The sequence below is a fragment of the Marmota flaviventris genome, chromosome 11 (assembly GCF_047511675.1).
Source record: "Marmota flaviventris isolate mMarFla1 chromosome 11, mMarFla1.hap1, whole genome shotgun sequence".
NCBI lineage: Eukaryota > Metazoa > Chordata > Mammalia > Rodentia > Sciuridae > Marmota > Marmota flaviventris.
In genome coordinates this window covers 68,254,216-68,270,456 of record NC_092508.1, presented here as the reverse complement: position 1 = coordinate 68,270,456, position 16,241 = coordinate 68,254,216, and positions in this window count along the sequence as shown.

Genomic DNA, 16,241 nt, shown 5'->3' with positions numbered 1-16,241 from the left:
TTCCTTCCTTCCTTTCTTTCTTTTTCTTTCTCTTTCTAGTGTATCCTAACTAGGATGTTCCATCAAAATACTATGTTCAAAAGTAGAAAAATTCTACTCTGAAGTTGAGATTAATCCTTCTGTATGATTATCGCATTAGTATTACAATGTCACATTTCTTTCTTTCTACTTATTTTCTTGTTTGTGTTTGCTCCTTTCACACCCATTTTTATTTATTTAAAAATATATAAATAATTTATATGCTTCTAAATTAAAAATATATAAATGGAAGTATCGCAATCCCTTCTCTCTCACCCAATTCCCTATGTAACCACTTTCTTTAGAATCTGGTTGATCTTTCCTTAACTTTGATTTTAAAAAAATAAAAATTTCAAGAAACTATATGTAAATATATATTTTATGCCCTCTTTATGCTCAAACATCAGGATGTAGAGTAAAAAAAAAGAATTTCCTCCTTTTTTCCCACTTCACAATATATATCCTATAAACCATGCAATATTAATTCATAAAGTTCATCCTCATTTTTATTACTTGATTGCATAGTTGTCATTTGTATGTGCTTAACATAATTCAACCAATTTTCTGTTAATAATCATAACTCATTTTCATTATTTTTTATTAGAAATATTGCTGAAATAAATATTTCAGAGTTGCAATCTTTATTGTTCTTGGAGATAGATTTTATTTTTTTTATTTATTTATTTTTTAATTGGTTGTTCAAAACATTACAAAGCTCTTGACATATCATATTTCATACATTTGATTCAGGTGGGTTTTGAACTCCCAATTTTACCCCAAATACAGATTGCAGAATCACGTCGGTTACACATCTACATTTTTACATAATGCCCTATTAGTAACTGTTGTATTCTGCTACCTTTCCTATCCTCTACTATCTCCCCTCCCCTCCTCTCCCATCTTCTCTCTCTACCCCATCTACTGTAATTCATTTCTCTCCTTATTTATTTTCCCATTCCCCTCACAACCTCTTATATGTAATTTTGTATAACAATGAGGATCTCCCTCCATTACCATGCAATTTCCCTTTTCTCTCCCTTTCCCTCCCACCTCATGTCTCTGTTTAATGTTAATCTTTTCTTCCTGCTCTTCCTCCCTGCTTTGTTCTTAGTTGCTCTCATTATATCAAAGAAGACATTTGGTATTTGTTTTTTAGGGATTGGCTAGCTTCACTAAGCATAATCTGCTCTAGTGCCATCCATTTCCCTGCAAATTCCATGATTTTGTCATTTTTAGTGCTGTATAATACTCCATTGTGTATAAATGCCACATTTTTTTTTATCCATTCATCTATTGAAGGGCATCTGGGTTGGTTCCACAGTCTAGCGATTGTGAATTGTGCTGCTATGAACATCGATGTAGCAGTATCCCTGTAGTACGCTCTTTTAAGGTCTTCAGGGAATAGTCCGAGAAGGGCAATAGCTGGGTCAAATGGTGGTTCCATTCCCAGCTTTCCCAGGAATCTCCATACTGCTTTCCAAATTGGCCGCACCAGTTTGCAGTCCTACCAGCAATGTACAAGAGTACCCTTTTCCCCACATCCTCTCCAGCACTTGTTGTTGTTTGACTTCATAATGGCTGCCAATCTTACTGGAGTGAGATGGTATCTTAGGGTGGTTTTGATTTGCATTTCTCTGACTGCTAGTGATGGTGAGCATTTTTTCATGTACTTGTTGATTGATTGTATGTCCTCCTCTGAGAAGTGTCTGTTCAGGTCCTTGGCCCATTTGTTGATTGGGTTATTTGTTTTCTTATTGTTTAATTTTTTGAGTTCTGACCAATGGTACAGAATAGAGGACACAGAGACTAATCCACAAAGCTACAGCTATCTTATATTTGATAAAGGAGCTAAAAGCATGCAATGGAGGAAGGATAGCATCTTCAACAAATGGTGTTGGGAAAACTGGAAATCCATATGCAACAAAATGAAACTGAATCCCCTCCTTTTGCCATGCACAAAAGTTAACTCAAAGTGGATCAAGGAGCTAGATATCAAATCAGAGACTCTACGTCTGATAGAAGAAAAAGTTGGCTCCGATCTACATATTGTGGGTTCGGGCTCCAAATTCCTTAATAGGACACCCATAGCACAAATGTTAATAACAAGAATCAACAAATAGGACCTACTTAAACTGAAAAGTTTTTTCTCAGCAAGAGAAACAATAAGAGAGGTAAATAGGGAGCCTACATCATGGGAACAAATTTTTACTCCTCACACTTCAGGAGATAGATTTTAAAGATCAATCTTTTTAAATGGGATTAATAGTAGGGCATGGTGGCACATGCCTGTAATTCCTGAAGCTCAGGGAGCTAAGGGAGGAGGACTGAGGATTCAAAGCCAGCCTCAGGAAAAACAAGGCGCTAAGCAATTCAGTGAGAACCCATCTCTAAATAAAATACAATATAGGGCTAGGGATGTGTCGCAGTGGTCGAGAGCCCCTGAGTTCAATCCTGTGTAATCCCTCTCCCACAAAAAAAAAATAGAATTAATAGGCTTAAGGGAAGTTCCATGCATAATTTCTTTCTTTAGCTATTTGCAAGTTCTGAACAATGTTTTTTTCTACCATCAACAATCTGGGAGACAGACTGTGTTACACACCTCAGCAACAGAAGACATGGCAAGCTCTGAAGTTGTTTCCTGACAGATGAGAAATGGTATTATGAGGGCAATTTTATTTTATTTTGTATCTCTCTCTCTCTCTCTCTCTCTCTCTCTCTCTCTCTCTCTCTCTCTCTCTCTCTTTATTTTTTTTTTAGATTCTAGGGATTGAATTTAGGGCCAAGGACACAGTTTGCCTTATGAAGCAAACATTCTACCAATGAGTTTCACCCACCCTTTTAAATTCTCTTATTATGACTGAAGTTGAATATCTTTTCATAAATTTATAGGCCATTTTGAGAATTCCTAGAGGAAATCTTTATTCATGTTATTTTAAATTTTTCCAAATGTCTAATCTTTTATACTCATTTTAATAAGGTTCTTTTTGTATAAAGGGTATAAGAATAATTACCATACTAATTACATTGCTTTGTCTTATTTGATGCTAATATTTTCTCCCATTTTTGGAAAATTTATCTGTTAGATTATGTTCATGGTGATTTTTATGTTACACAATTTTTATTTAATTAAATTTGTCAATATTTTTCTTCTTTCTCAAAACCAAGTCATAATTTATTTACATAAAAAGAAAAAATTTAAAAGGGTAAATTCCACATAATGAATTGTCTTACTATAAGTACTACTTAAAAAATAAACTTTTCCTGATCAATATTTGGAAAGACAGTTTTTTCTTCTAAAAGGGATAATGTCCTCATTGCCTACTAGTCACCCATGATGGAGGCAGAACAGTGTGCAAGGTAACCACAATCCATAATAAAAGCAATTTTATTTCCTGAAATGTATCCCCAGGCAGAAATAATATTATGAGGGCAATTTCTCTTTATATATCTCTGCAATCAATATTTCAGGAACTTTTAGGCCTATCAGGTCATTTTTTACTTAAGAAGTTTGCTGAAATATTTCGGTATGTCAATTTTAGAAATTGATTTAAATTTAGTCTTGTCATTTTTGTCCACGTCTCAATTCTTTTAATTTACTTCTCAAGATGTAAAGGAAAAATAAGCAAGTAATTTATGTGAATTGGAGAATATGTTTCAAATGTTAAATTGCTCAATTTTTTTCTGTCAAAATTATATATTTTTGAAGATGTGTTTAACCCTACAATTTTGAAATTGGAAGTTCTGTTCTTAGGCTCTCTCAAAATATTCGTCCTCTTTAAGAAAGTCTTTTAACTCTGGATCTGGACTCTTCAAATTTGATACGCCTAGACCTTCAATTAAAAGGGTTATATTCTTTCCGTATGAGAAATAATAACGCAGTGTGTGACAGCCAATGGGAACACATGTATGGATACAATATAATATAGTGGATATAACAGGAAAAATGTAAAATGAGATTAGAGCTGTATCATGTTCAGTGTCTTGTGGGGCCCATTTGTTATGTGACTTAATACTGCATCCTTATACACTGAAGGATGCAAGACAGTCTCTGGAGGTGTCTTCCACAAGGGCACTAATCTTATTGATGAGGGCTCTGCCCTCATGACCTACACATTCCCCAAAGGGTCTCCCTCCTAATACCATGACCTTCAAAGTTAAGATTCCAGCATATGAATTGGGGGAGACACAAGCATTTAGACCACATAAATTGCATAAGGGCTTTTATAGAACTATTCTCAGTCATCTACCCAAAACTTGGCATCTCTCTGTGTGTGTGTGTGTGTGTGTGTGTGTGTGTGTATGTGTGTGTGTGTGTGAAGGCATATATCATTTTGAAGCTTCATGACACAGAAAGATGATATGATGAAGTCTCTCAACCACATTCAGGGCAGAGAGAGAATATGAAACCTGACCCACTAAATCTGAAAGGGTAAAAAATTACCACCAAATATGATTCCTTGAAAATAGTGGAGCAAGGTATCATTCTGTTTGTAAGATAACTCTCATTAGTGGAGTTTTCCTTTGTCCCAAGAAATTTTAAGGTCATTCTGGCTGCCAGGAAAAGTGCTCTTCCTTTTTGTATTCTTCTATACTTGTCATTAATCTTTGAGAAAGATCTACCAATGGGAAATTATGTTCAATAATGCTTGGGTGAATGTGCTTTATCATCAAACCAATTTGAAAACACAGTACTGATAGAATGACAATTTAACTGGATGGTCTCTAATGTTCTTGAAGTACATAGAAACTGACTACATTGATATGCATGTGACTTCCTTGTTCTCTTAAGAGTTAGCAAACTCATGAATCCTGTAATATATCTAAATTCAGTACTGACAATTTAACCAAATGCCTCCCTTCACTACCCTACACACATTTTCAATACAGAAGACCCCCAAACAAGGAAGATTTCATTTTTAGCTGCTTTCTTCTTTAACTCTACATTCTGCATATTTTTCAGGTCAAGAATATGAGATCTAGGATTAATCATATGCTGTCTGACATATCAAAAGTGAGCTGGCTTTTAGTACAACTATGTAGAAATCATATCTCTGTAAGGCTATTTCTTATTTTAACTTGGTTGTTATGTATGTGCAAAGTTTCAGATATGCATATACATATGTATATATAACATCTATATGTGTCTATATTGAGCTGTGTCTGTATGAAAGAGATTTTAAAACTAGGCATATGGTTTCCTAGTAACAAGAATCACATATAACTTCAAGAAGCACCCTATCTACAATCATATGCCTTCAGCTTATTAGCAAGACAAGAACTCTTAAGAAGCAGCTTTGAATTCTGCACAGAATATCTAATGATCAAAGTAATGGTGCATATTTAGTATAGTTGAGGTATAAACTAAACAGACACTCAAGTGGCATTTTCCCTTAGGTCTGATTCAACTAAAAAAAAAGACACATGGAAGGAGACTCCTATGGTAGTCAGAACTGATATTTATAATTACTAAAATGTCACAAATTGTATAAGTTTGAAAGTTTGATATCCTATTATGGAGCAAGATGGATAAAAAATAATTGAATTTCAAAAAAGTTTAAATAAATAAGATTCACAGATAAAAACTGAATGTTATTCATCTTCCATTTTTTCCCCAGAAGATATTTATTGCTGAGTTGTGGAGAAAAAAAAAAAGCTATTGGCAAGTAAATTTTTTGTAACATGTTCTCATTGCTTGCATAAAAAATTGTAAGCTAAGAACTAGATTTGTGTCTACCATTTACTTTAAAACTTGGATGTGTATTTTCCCACAGAATTTACTCTATTCAAGTGGAAATGAATTATTTTTTAAGCTTGAATCAAGACATAAACATATAAACATGGGTAGGAGAAAAACGATGAGACAAAATTTATTTCTTTAACTGTGCCAAACATGACAAATGCAAACTATTTGAATTATAGAGCTAAAATGCAAGAGTGATATCAATAAACATTAGAAAACATATTAGAAACTTCAGTAAATAAATCAATAAGGTTGATTTGAAATTCCCGATTCCAAGTGTCTGTTCATGTTAATTTTAGTATGCTTATTGCAAATAATGACTGATATACTTTAATATGATGACATCTAATTTCTATCTTTCTTACCTATTTGTTGTGTCAACATTCACATGATTAAGAGGTACTTTGCATTTAAATGAATTTAATTTTAGTAAAATATTTCAAAGGCACCTGGTTCACTAATTATTAGCCAATCAAGCACAAATATAATTGATGGGTCTTTTTAGCTTCTTGTATTTATGGAATAATTTGTAAAACAATAACCTACCTGCTAATGACTGCAACCTATGGAAAATATATATAAAGTCAAATATTTAAAGGAACTAAAGAATAACTAAAATAACACAAACTACAGGAGGTTTAACATTGAAAGGATAAAATCACTCTGGGTAAGACACGTTTTCCATGTTTTTCCCAGAGTGAAATCCCAAGTCTACATGACTTGTCCCTGATAGGATTCAATAGGAAACTCCACTGTTTTATTGGCCTTAAGGAGTGAGACAGTGGGAAGCTTGGAATAAAGAGTGGGTAGAATTAGAGGGTAGACACCTCATAAAGATCCCTCATATAGATCCCTCTCAAATCATTGGCTCAGAGCTGCATGTGCATAGAGCAAGTCATCAATGAGCTCATGTGGGGAAAACAACATCTATGAGGAAGAGTATAAGAATTGTACTGAGGTATTAGCAGATGCCCATTTGTGCAGAGACAGATTTGGAATATGGTTCTTATAATTTTAAGGAAATTATGGTAGAGATCTCAAGGTCTGCAGTGAAACAATGGGAACTACAACTTAGGAATTAAGCATGCATCCAAGCACTAAGAAGTTTGCCATAAGACAACAAAATAAACATACAAAGCCAATTCTTCAAATTAAGCACTCCAGGAAGCTAGAAATAACCTTTTAAAAGATCAAGTAAACTTACCAGTTTACTTCTATTAATGGTTTTTAGTTTTATAATACAGTAGATTCCATTATAATACAATTATAAATCATGGAATATATCTATTCTAAATAGACCAATTCTTGTGAGTGTACATGATAATGGAATTCACTTAGGTATTTTCATATATGTAAATAGGAATATTATGTTAGATTCATTCTACTATCTTTCCTATTCCAATTTCCCCTCCCTTTCCTTTATTCTTTTTGTCTAATCCACTGAAATTCCTGCACGCCTTTATTGCTGTTTAACTTCCATATATCAGAGAAAACATTCAACCTTTAATTTTGGGGGATTGGCTTATTTCATTTAGTGTGATAATCTGTAGATCTATTCATTTACTGGTAAATGTCATAATTTCATTCTTCTTTATGGCTGAATAATATTCCATTGTGTATATATGCCAAAATTTCTTTATCCACTTATCTATGTTGGCTCCATAGCTTAGCTATTGTGATTTTATAAACATTGATGTGTCTGCATCACTGCAGTAGTCTTTTGGGTATATGCTGAGGAGTGGGATAACAGGGTCAAAGTGCAGTTTCATGAGGTTTTTGAAGAATTTCCATATTGCCATCTATAGTGGTTGCACTGATTTGCAGTGCCACCATCAGTGTATGAGTGTACCTTTTCCCTCACATCCTCACCAACATTAGTGTTACTTATATTCTTGATAATTGTTATTCTTACTGGAGTGAGATGACATTTCAGTAGAGTTTTATTTTTTTTTATATTTATTTATTTTTTAATTATAGTTGGACACAATATCTTTATTTTATTTTTATGTGGTGCTGAGTATCAAACCCATGCCCTTGCACATGCTAGGTGAGTGCTCTACTGCTGAGCCACAATCCCAGCCCTTATAGTTTTAATTTGCATTTCTCTAATTTCTAGATATGTTGAACATTTTTTCATATATTTGTTGACTGATTGTATTTCTTCTCCTGAGAAGTGTCTATTCAGTTCCTTTGCCCACTTATTGGTTATTTTCTTTTCTGGTGTGAAGTTTTTTGAGTTATTTGGTATATCCTAGATATTAATGCCGTATCTGAGGTGCAGGTGACAAAGATTTTCTCCTATTCTGTAGGCTCTCTCTTCACATTCTTGATTTGTTCTTCCTTTGCTTTGAAGGAGTGTTTTAGTTTGATGCCATCCCATTTACTGATTTTTTAAAAATTTTATTTCTTGCATTTTACAAGTCTTATTGAGGAAGTCAGTTCCAGAAATAATATGTTGAAGTGTTGGGCCCAAGTTTTCTTCTAGTATGTGCTGGGTTTCTGGTCTAATTGCTAGGTCTTTGGTACACCTTGATTTGTGTTTTATGCTGGGTGAGAGATAGGATTTAACTTTCATTCTATTACATATGGATTTCTGGTTTCCCACCACCATTTTTTGAAGAGAATCTTTTCCCCAAAGATATTGGAATCTTTGTCTAGTATGAGGTGACAGTATTTATGTGAGTCAGTCTCTATATCTTTTGTTCTATTGGTTTTCTTCCCTGTTGCGGTGCCGATATCATGTTGTTTTGGTTAGTATAGCTCTGTAGTATAATTTAAATTATGGTATTGTGATGTCTCCTGCTTTGTTTTTCTCGCCAAGAATTCCTTTGGTTTTTCTGGGCCTCTTATTTTTCCAAATTAATTTTATGGCAGCTTTTTCTATTTATATAAATAATATTATTGGGATTTTCATGGGAATTGCTATAAATATGTATAATACTTTTTGTACTAAGGCCATTTTGACGATATTATTTCTCTCCAAGAACATGAGAGGTCTTTCCATCTTATAATGTCTTCCTCAATTTCTTTCTCTAGTGTACTGTAGTTTTCATTGTAGATGTCCTTCACTTCTTTTGAGTTTGGTTCGTAAGTTGGTGGTTTTTTTTTTTTTTTTTTTGAAGCTTACTGTGAATGAGATGGTTTTCCTAATTTCTCAGTTGATTCATTATTGGGATGCAAGAATTCAATTGATTTATAGGTGTTAATTTTGTAGCCTGCTATTTTGCTGAATTTATTTATGAGTTCTAGAAGTTTATTGATGGAATTTTTTGTTGTTGTTTATCATGGAAGGTTTTTGCATCATCTTCAAATCTGAAGCTTAAGTTTGTTGGATATGGAATTTTTGGCTGAGATCCATTTTCTCTCACAGCTTGATATATATTATTCCAAGATCTCCTAGATCTCAATTGAAAAATCAACTGAGACCCAGATTGGTTTACCAGTAAGGTGACCAGTCATTTTTTATCTAGCTGCTTTAAAAATTCTAACCCTTTTTTTGTATGTTGGGGACTTTCATAATAATGTGTCTTAGAGGGGGTCTGTTTTAATTTTGTGTATTTGGAGTCTTTGTTTCCTCCTGTATTTGATTTTCTATTTAATTCTTAAGGGTTGGGAAATTTTCTGAAGTTATTTCATTGAAAAAAATGTATATTTCTTTAGCCTGTATTTCCGAGCCTTCATCTATCTTTATGACTCATAAATTTGGCCTTTTCATGTTATCCCATATTTCTGTTCATGGTCTCTTAATATATTTTCTCCATGGTCAGCTTTGTTTTAAAGATTATATATTTTGTCTTCATTGCCTGAAATGTTATCCAAATAGTCTAGTCTGTTTGTGATGCTTTCCACTGAATTTTTAATTTGGTTTATTGATTCCTTCTTTTTGCAGATTTCCAATTGATTTTTCTTCAGAATCTCTATCTCCTTATTGAAGTGATCTCTCATTTCTTGTATTTTCTCTCTGAGTATTGTATTTTCTTGTATTTTCTCTCGGTCCTTGTGTCATCCTCATAGATCAGCTTAACCATGAATTTTCTAAATTCTATCTATGACATTTCCTCCACTGTGATGTCAATGGAGTCTGTTGTTGAGGTATTCTGTGTTTTTTGGGATGGTTTATTCAATTGCTTTTTCATTTTGTTTGTGTGTCTACCTATTGATTTTGATGGATCTGCAGCTGCAGAGTTTCAACACTATGAGCTTCTAGTGTCTCTGTATGTTTCTAGTACTTCCCAGAGTAGCAGAGAACCCAACAATAGTGACAACCTATGCAGACAGTATATAGTAATAGACTAGGTACTTATTATGATGGCTACAATGTTAATTGGCACAGTATGCAGAAATAGTAGGATCAGCAATTTCCATCATTAAAAAAGTAAATCATTTTTAACTATGTATGTCATAAAATTAAACAATAGGTGTTGACTATGACTTCCACCATATTAATTACTTCTATACTATTGGTGGTGAGGGCTGGAATTATATAAACCAATTAGTGTTAAGTGGTATTAAGGCTAGAGTTGATTAGGAAGAAAGAAGAAGAGATAGAAGGGTAGAAAAGTGTTTGCAATTTCAAAAGGTGAATAGGGCAAATGCAGTGGTAACATAGAATGTGTTGCTTGTAAGGAGAAAGGGATAAAAAATTAAAGTTAAAATTAAACAAAAGAGGGAAATAACAAACAGATGAGAGAGAGAGGGGGTGGAAATAAGGGAAATAGATTGGTGGAAAAGATAGTACAAAACAAAATTGAAATATACTAATAAAAAACACTAACCCTCAAAAACAGAGCAAAGAAAAATAATTATCTTCAAATGGGGGGGTGGCTAGAAATGAGAAGACAAATATATATATATATATATATATATATATATATATATATATATATCCTTGAATCAATTAGTACATTAGAAAAATAATGAATGATCTTGGTGAAAAGGAGTTGTTTCCGTGATGGTAGACAAAATATTCCATAGGAATATATGTTTACTGTCTGTACCCAACTGTTTTATATTTCTTCTCAGCATATGAACTGAGTGTGGGAATGTGGGCTCTCAAGTCCTTCATTTTTGTGTGTTGCTCACCTAGTTGCCAAGTGGGGCTTCAGACTTTTCACCTTCCCTTCCTGGTAGAGCAGTTAGGGTTGGGTTGGGCTGGGAAGGGCTGTCTTCTTGACTCCCAGGGTGTGTTCACCATTGAGAACTGTGAGAGGAATTCCTGTTAAGTGGAATTCCAAGGTGTAGGGCTTAGGTTTAGTAGGTTCTAGATGCTTTATTGCTTGGCAAGTTGTCTGGAAGTGTTGAATCAATGTTCCTCTTGAACTCAATTGATGCCAATTTACACTGGGAGACTGTACCCCAGGAGTCTCCCCCAAGTTTTCACTCCTTATACAGGAGAGCTTATCCTTCACTACTTTTGTTGCTTTCAGATACTGCCCTTTCTGGCCTTCTGGGGTCAATTGCTGAGCCCAGTGGAGAGGCAGAGTGTCAGGAGATGGGCTGGGCAGCCAAGTAACAGGCTGGGTGAGCCAAGACTGGGCAGGCCAGGCTTTCTGTGGGCTGGGGCTGGGTAGACTGGGTAAGCTGGAAAGGCCAGAAATTGGTAGGCTGGTGAGTGCTAAGTAGAGTTATACCTACCCATTCAAATTCCTCACCTGCTATAGCTTGTCTTGGGAGGCCCTGTGAACTGCTGGACTCAAAGCATTGGAGGGACAGGGGTTTTCCCCCATCTCTCCAACAAAATGCTCTTCTCAGTGTCTGATTATGTCCGGGTTTGCTAGGCTCCATTAAGTCTTTCCTAGGTTCAGATAAGATCACACAGACCCTGTTCTGAATTCCTGGATCTGAGTTCCCAATCGGTTGGTGTTTTTGTGTGGTAGTCCTAAAATGGGTACTGGCTGGACTCCCTTCAGATTATTGGTAAACTCGGGGCATTTTTTGTAGACCTGTTTAGTGAGTCAAATAGCCTTTGGATGGGCTGGGTCAGACTGCTGCTCCAGTTTCAGCATTTTCTGAACTAAACCTATTGGTAGTATTTCTCAATTTTTTTTTTTCATTTTCTGTGCTAATTCTACTGCTCCTGCTTATCTCTATTTTTTTTTCTCTTTTCCTTCTTTAAGGTACTCAAGCTTTCTTATTTTCTAAGCCCCTCTGTCTCATATCAAATATTAGTGAAATCTCTTTTCTACTCACCTTGGGGAGAAGCAGCATTCCTGCTGCTTGATTCCCAGGTAGCCAAGAAAAACTGCTTCACTCTAATCCACCACCATCATTTGCTGTGTTTTAAGAGCATGCTAGTACAAAATGCAGCACTCCTCATAAGGTAACAGATTCCAGAGTCTCCACAACACGTAATATCAAAAATTTTTAAAAACTTCCAAGAAACAGAACTACTTCAATAGAAACAAACCCATGTATGATTCATGTTTTGGAATTATTAGTCTGAACATAAATGTTTTAGTCTATTTTTTTTCTGATGTGAACAAATGATGTGACAAGAACGATTTTAAGGAGGAAAAGTTTGTTTGGGGGCTGTTTTAATCAGCTTTTTCACTGCTTTGACTAAAGGACTTGACCAGCACAATTAGAGAGGAGGAAGAATTTATTTGAGGTCTTAGTCCATAGAAGGCTGGCTCCATTCCTCAGGGCTCAAGGTGAGGCTGAACATCATGACGGGAGAGGATGGCAGAGGGAAGCAGCACACATGATGATCAGGAAGCAGAGAGAGACTCCAGTCTCCATATACAAATATATTCCCAAAGCCACGCCCCAATTCCCACCTCCTTCAGCCACACCCTGCCACTTCAGTTATCATTAAGTCAATCACTATCAGGGAATTATCACTGATTTACAATCCAATCATTTCTCCTCAGAACCTGCCTTTTTATTATTTTTTTTTTAACTTTAAGGCTTGCATACAACACTGCATTAGCAATACAATTGTAAAATAAGCTTCCATTTCTTTGGGTTTTGCATAAGATGGTTTTGCAGGGGCTTTTCCTGATAAATTGGGTCTAATTATTTACTGAAAATGAGTCAAATATGTCCTGGATGCTCTTTCTCAACAAACACTTGTTTCAAATATTTGTTTGACAAGAATTGTAAGAGCCAATACAGCAGACAGTTCTCTGGTCAATGTCTAAAGTTTGGAAATTATACAAATGGTTGAACAGATACCCATTTGTTTTAGATAACATGTCACTAAATAATTGTCACAGTGCCTGATTTAAGCTACAATGCCATTATACTATTGCGAGAAGATAGACTGAGGAATGAGTTCCAAACATTTTTTTTTCAAAATATTCTTTAAAGCTGAGCCAAAACCTACAGAAGTAGAAACTTATAAAATTTTAAGTGCAAGTATAAATAATAAGACAATCGCTAGATGGCTCTAATACAAAGTCTGATATTGAAGTTCACAGATTTTTGTTGAGACTATTAGAGTTGGCCTCTGGTTAGAGTCTCAATATGGAACTTTATAAATAATTGAGTGGACATTGGTTGGGATGATTTTATCTTGTTTGTACAAACAGTGGGGAAATTTTAAGTCCCAAAACACTGAGTTGTTGGTGTAGTTGTTGTAAATTACTCTTTCTGAATGTACTTATGTACGTTCCAATTTTTAACAGCAAATACATGTGATTCATAATCTGTTCTTAGTCTCTAGTGGGGTTAATATACTTAAAAACTAAATAAAATTGTGTAGCTATATACTAAGAAGATGGTAAAAGAGCCAAGACACAATTATAATTTATCCCATTTTAAATGATTCATTTATCTTCCAGTGAGTCATTCCCACCCACTCTGATTCTTGTAAAATATTATGATTCAGACATAGGAGATACAGTAGGGAAAATCTTTGAATTTATAAAGCTTGAAATAGGAGTCTTCTGTTTATGGATATGAAGATGTTTATGGATATGAAGATGTTTATGGATATGAAGATAGAGGGAAGATTAATGAATATTACAAAAATACAACATGTCCTTTTTAATTTCCCTAAAGTGAAAATATGCATGGGGAGAGAGAAATTTGGTTAACTGATTAACAAAATGATGTGTACTCATCATTAATTGCTTGTAATTATTTTTTTAGGTAAGTATCACCCTGAATCTCATAATGCAAACACTATCTTTGTGAACATTTCTGTCAGGTTTATCTAGTGTTGTTTTCTGTATATCTTTAATTTTAAATAATCAGAATTATACTCAATAAGCTTTCTTATCATCCATTATTTTCCTTAATATTAGGTTATGGATATCAGTTCATCAATAATACTAAATAAGGTAAAACAAAACCTGTCAGTGACTAGTAACTATACATTTTTTTGACAAATAGTAACCACTTGGTAAATGCTAGTTAATATTATTGTCATATATTAATAAGTTAAGAAATATAAATTTTAAAAAGATCCAGTTGGTACAGCAAATCATCATTTTATGATTTAAAATTTTTATTCATCATTCAAATTTTTTTTAAAAAAATATCTGAACATATTTACAAAGCATTATCTGGGGAAAGTGAAGATTTAACAAAAATAAAGACAGTAAAAAAGGGCAATAAAATTAGGAGAAGTAATTTATATAGCAATCATTAGATGTCGGTGCTTTCTTGTGTTACTTAAAAAGTGCCATGAATTAAGTCCCCAAGTTCCTACGAAGAATTTTATTCTAATTAGAAATCGCCATACTTTGTAAAAGGTTATTAGGTATATTGCTTCCTCTTGAGTTTCCTTTGGGAAGTTGACTTATAAACTGTTTATTTTTAACTACCTAGCAGCTATTGTTATAGTAAACCTGTGACTTATTAGTAAAAACACAGAATTATTTAATCTACTCACAGTCTTATTTGTTTAACATACCAGATATTGCTGGTCAAAACTCACAATCTTGCCCTCTATAGGTCAAAGACTTTTATAAACAGCTGACTCAGGACTGCAGTACAGTTCCGTGGTAGAGCACTTGCCTATTGTATAAGGCCCTGGGTATGATCTCTAGCACTGTGGAAGAAACTAGAAAGAAAGCAAGAAGGAAAGAAAAAATGCTGACATGATGGTGGCAAGCTTAGGCAGCAATGAGGTTTTATGGATCAAAACTATGACTATAGTTTGATAAATGACATCCAACTAGTTTCTGAATGGCTATTTTATATAATTTCTCTTTTACAAAAGCCAAGAACATAGTAGTATAAATTGATCCTTTATTTCAGGTATTCATTCAACTATTCAATCACTTATTAATAATCAGACAATTATTGAAGGTGTACCATGGTCAAGGAAGCACTGTAAGTGCTATGAATGCAATTGTAAAATAGACCTGATCTTCCAAATCACTTGTATAAAGTCTAGTAAGAAATACTGATAAATTCATGAGGAGTGAGTGTTATGGGATCATTTATGTCTTTAACAGAGTATGTTGCCAGGAACAGCTTCCTAGAACAAAAGATTAATGAAGTGGAGGCCAGAATGACTGAATGGGAATTAGTCATGTAAAAGGAAAATAGGATTGCTATAAGTCAAAGATTAAGCATGTTTGAAGAACCAGAAGCAGAGAAAGTACTGACATTAAACAAAAAGCATTTCTCATGTCTAAAACTGAATATTCTAGTAGGTAAGTTATAAAAAGACTGAAGCGGTACATAGGTCCAGTTCACAAAGACCCTGGTAAAAGACAGAAAGGAGCTTGGGAATTATATGCTAAACCGTTGATAACCACTGAATGATGTTAAGCAATATGTTGTCATCACTTTTGCATTTTAAAAGGATAACTTCAGCTAACTTGTGGGAAAATATCTTAATTGAAGGATAATTTGATAAACCACATGGGGGAATTTTAGCCTGCATAAATGTGGCAAGCAATGAAGATGAAGGGGACAGGTGATACCCTGACATTATGGACTGGATGTGGCAATGACCAGGATAATAATAAAAGGACAGAATTATTTAACAGGATAAGACAGAATTTGTAAAGAGTATTTATATAAGAGAACAAAAAAAATTTAAAAAATGTTTCTAATTGAAGTATGATTTTCATGTAAAACAAAGGAATCCATTTTAAGTGTCCAGGTTGAAGAGTATGTCAGATGTGTACACCCCAGCTCACCACCCATATACTTGTAGGATATTTCTACTAACTCACTAAATTTCTTCTTGTTCATTTCTAGTCAAACTTCATCTCCCAAAGGAAACTATTCTGATTTCATACAGTTTAGTTTTGCTTATTCTTGAATTTAATAAAAATGGAATAATATTTTATGTAAACCTTTGTGACTTGTCTTCTTTCACTCAGAAAAAAAATGCTTTTGAGGATTAGCAACATAAATTTAGCAGTGCTTTTCCATGCTGGGTGACATTCATTCATCACAATTTGTTTATCCACACCAGGCAGGGTAGCATATACTTGTAATCTCAGAGACTTGGGACACTGAGGCAGGAGGATTACAAATTCGAGGCCAGCCTGAGCAACTTAAAAAGATTGTCTCTGAATAA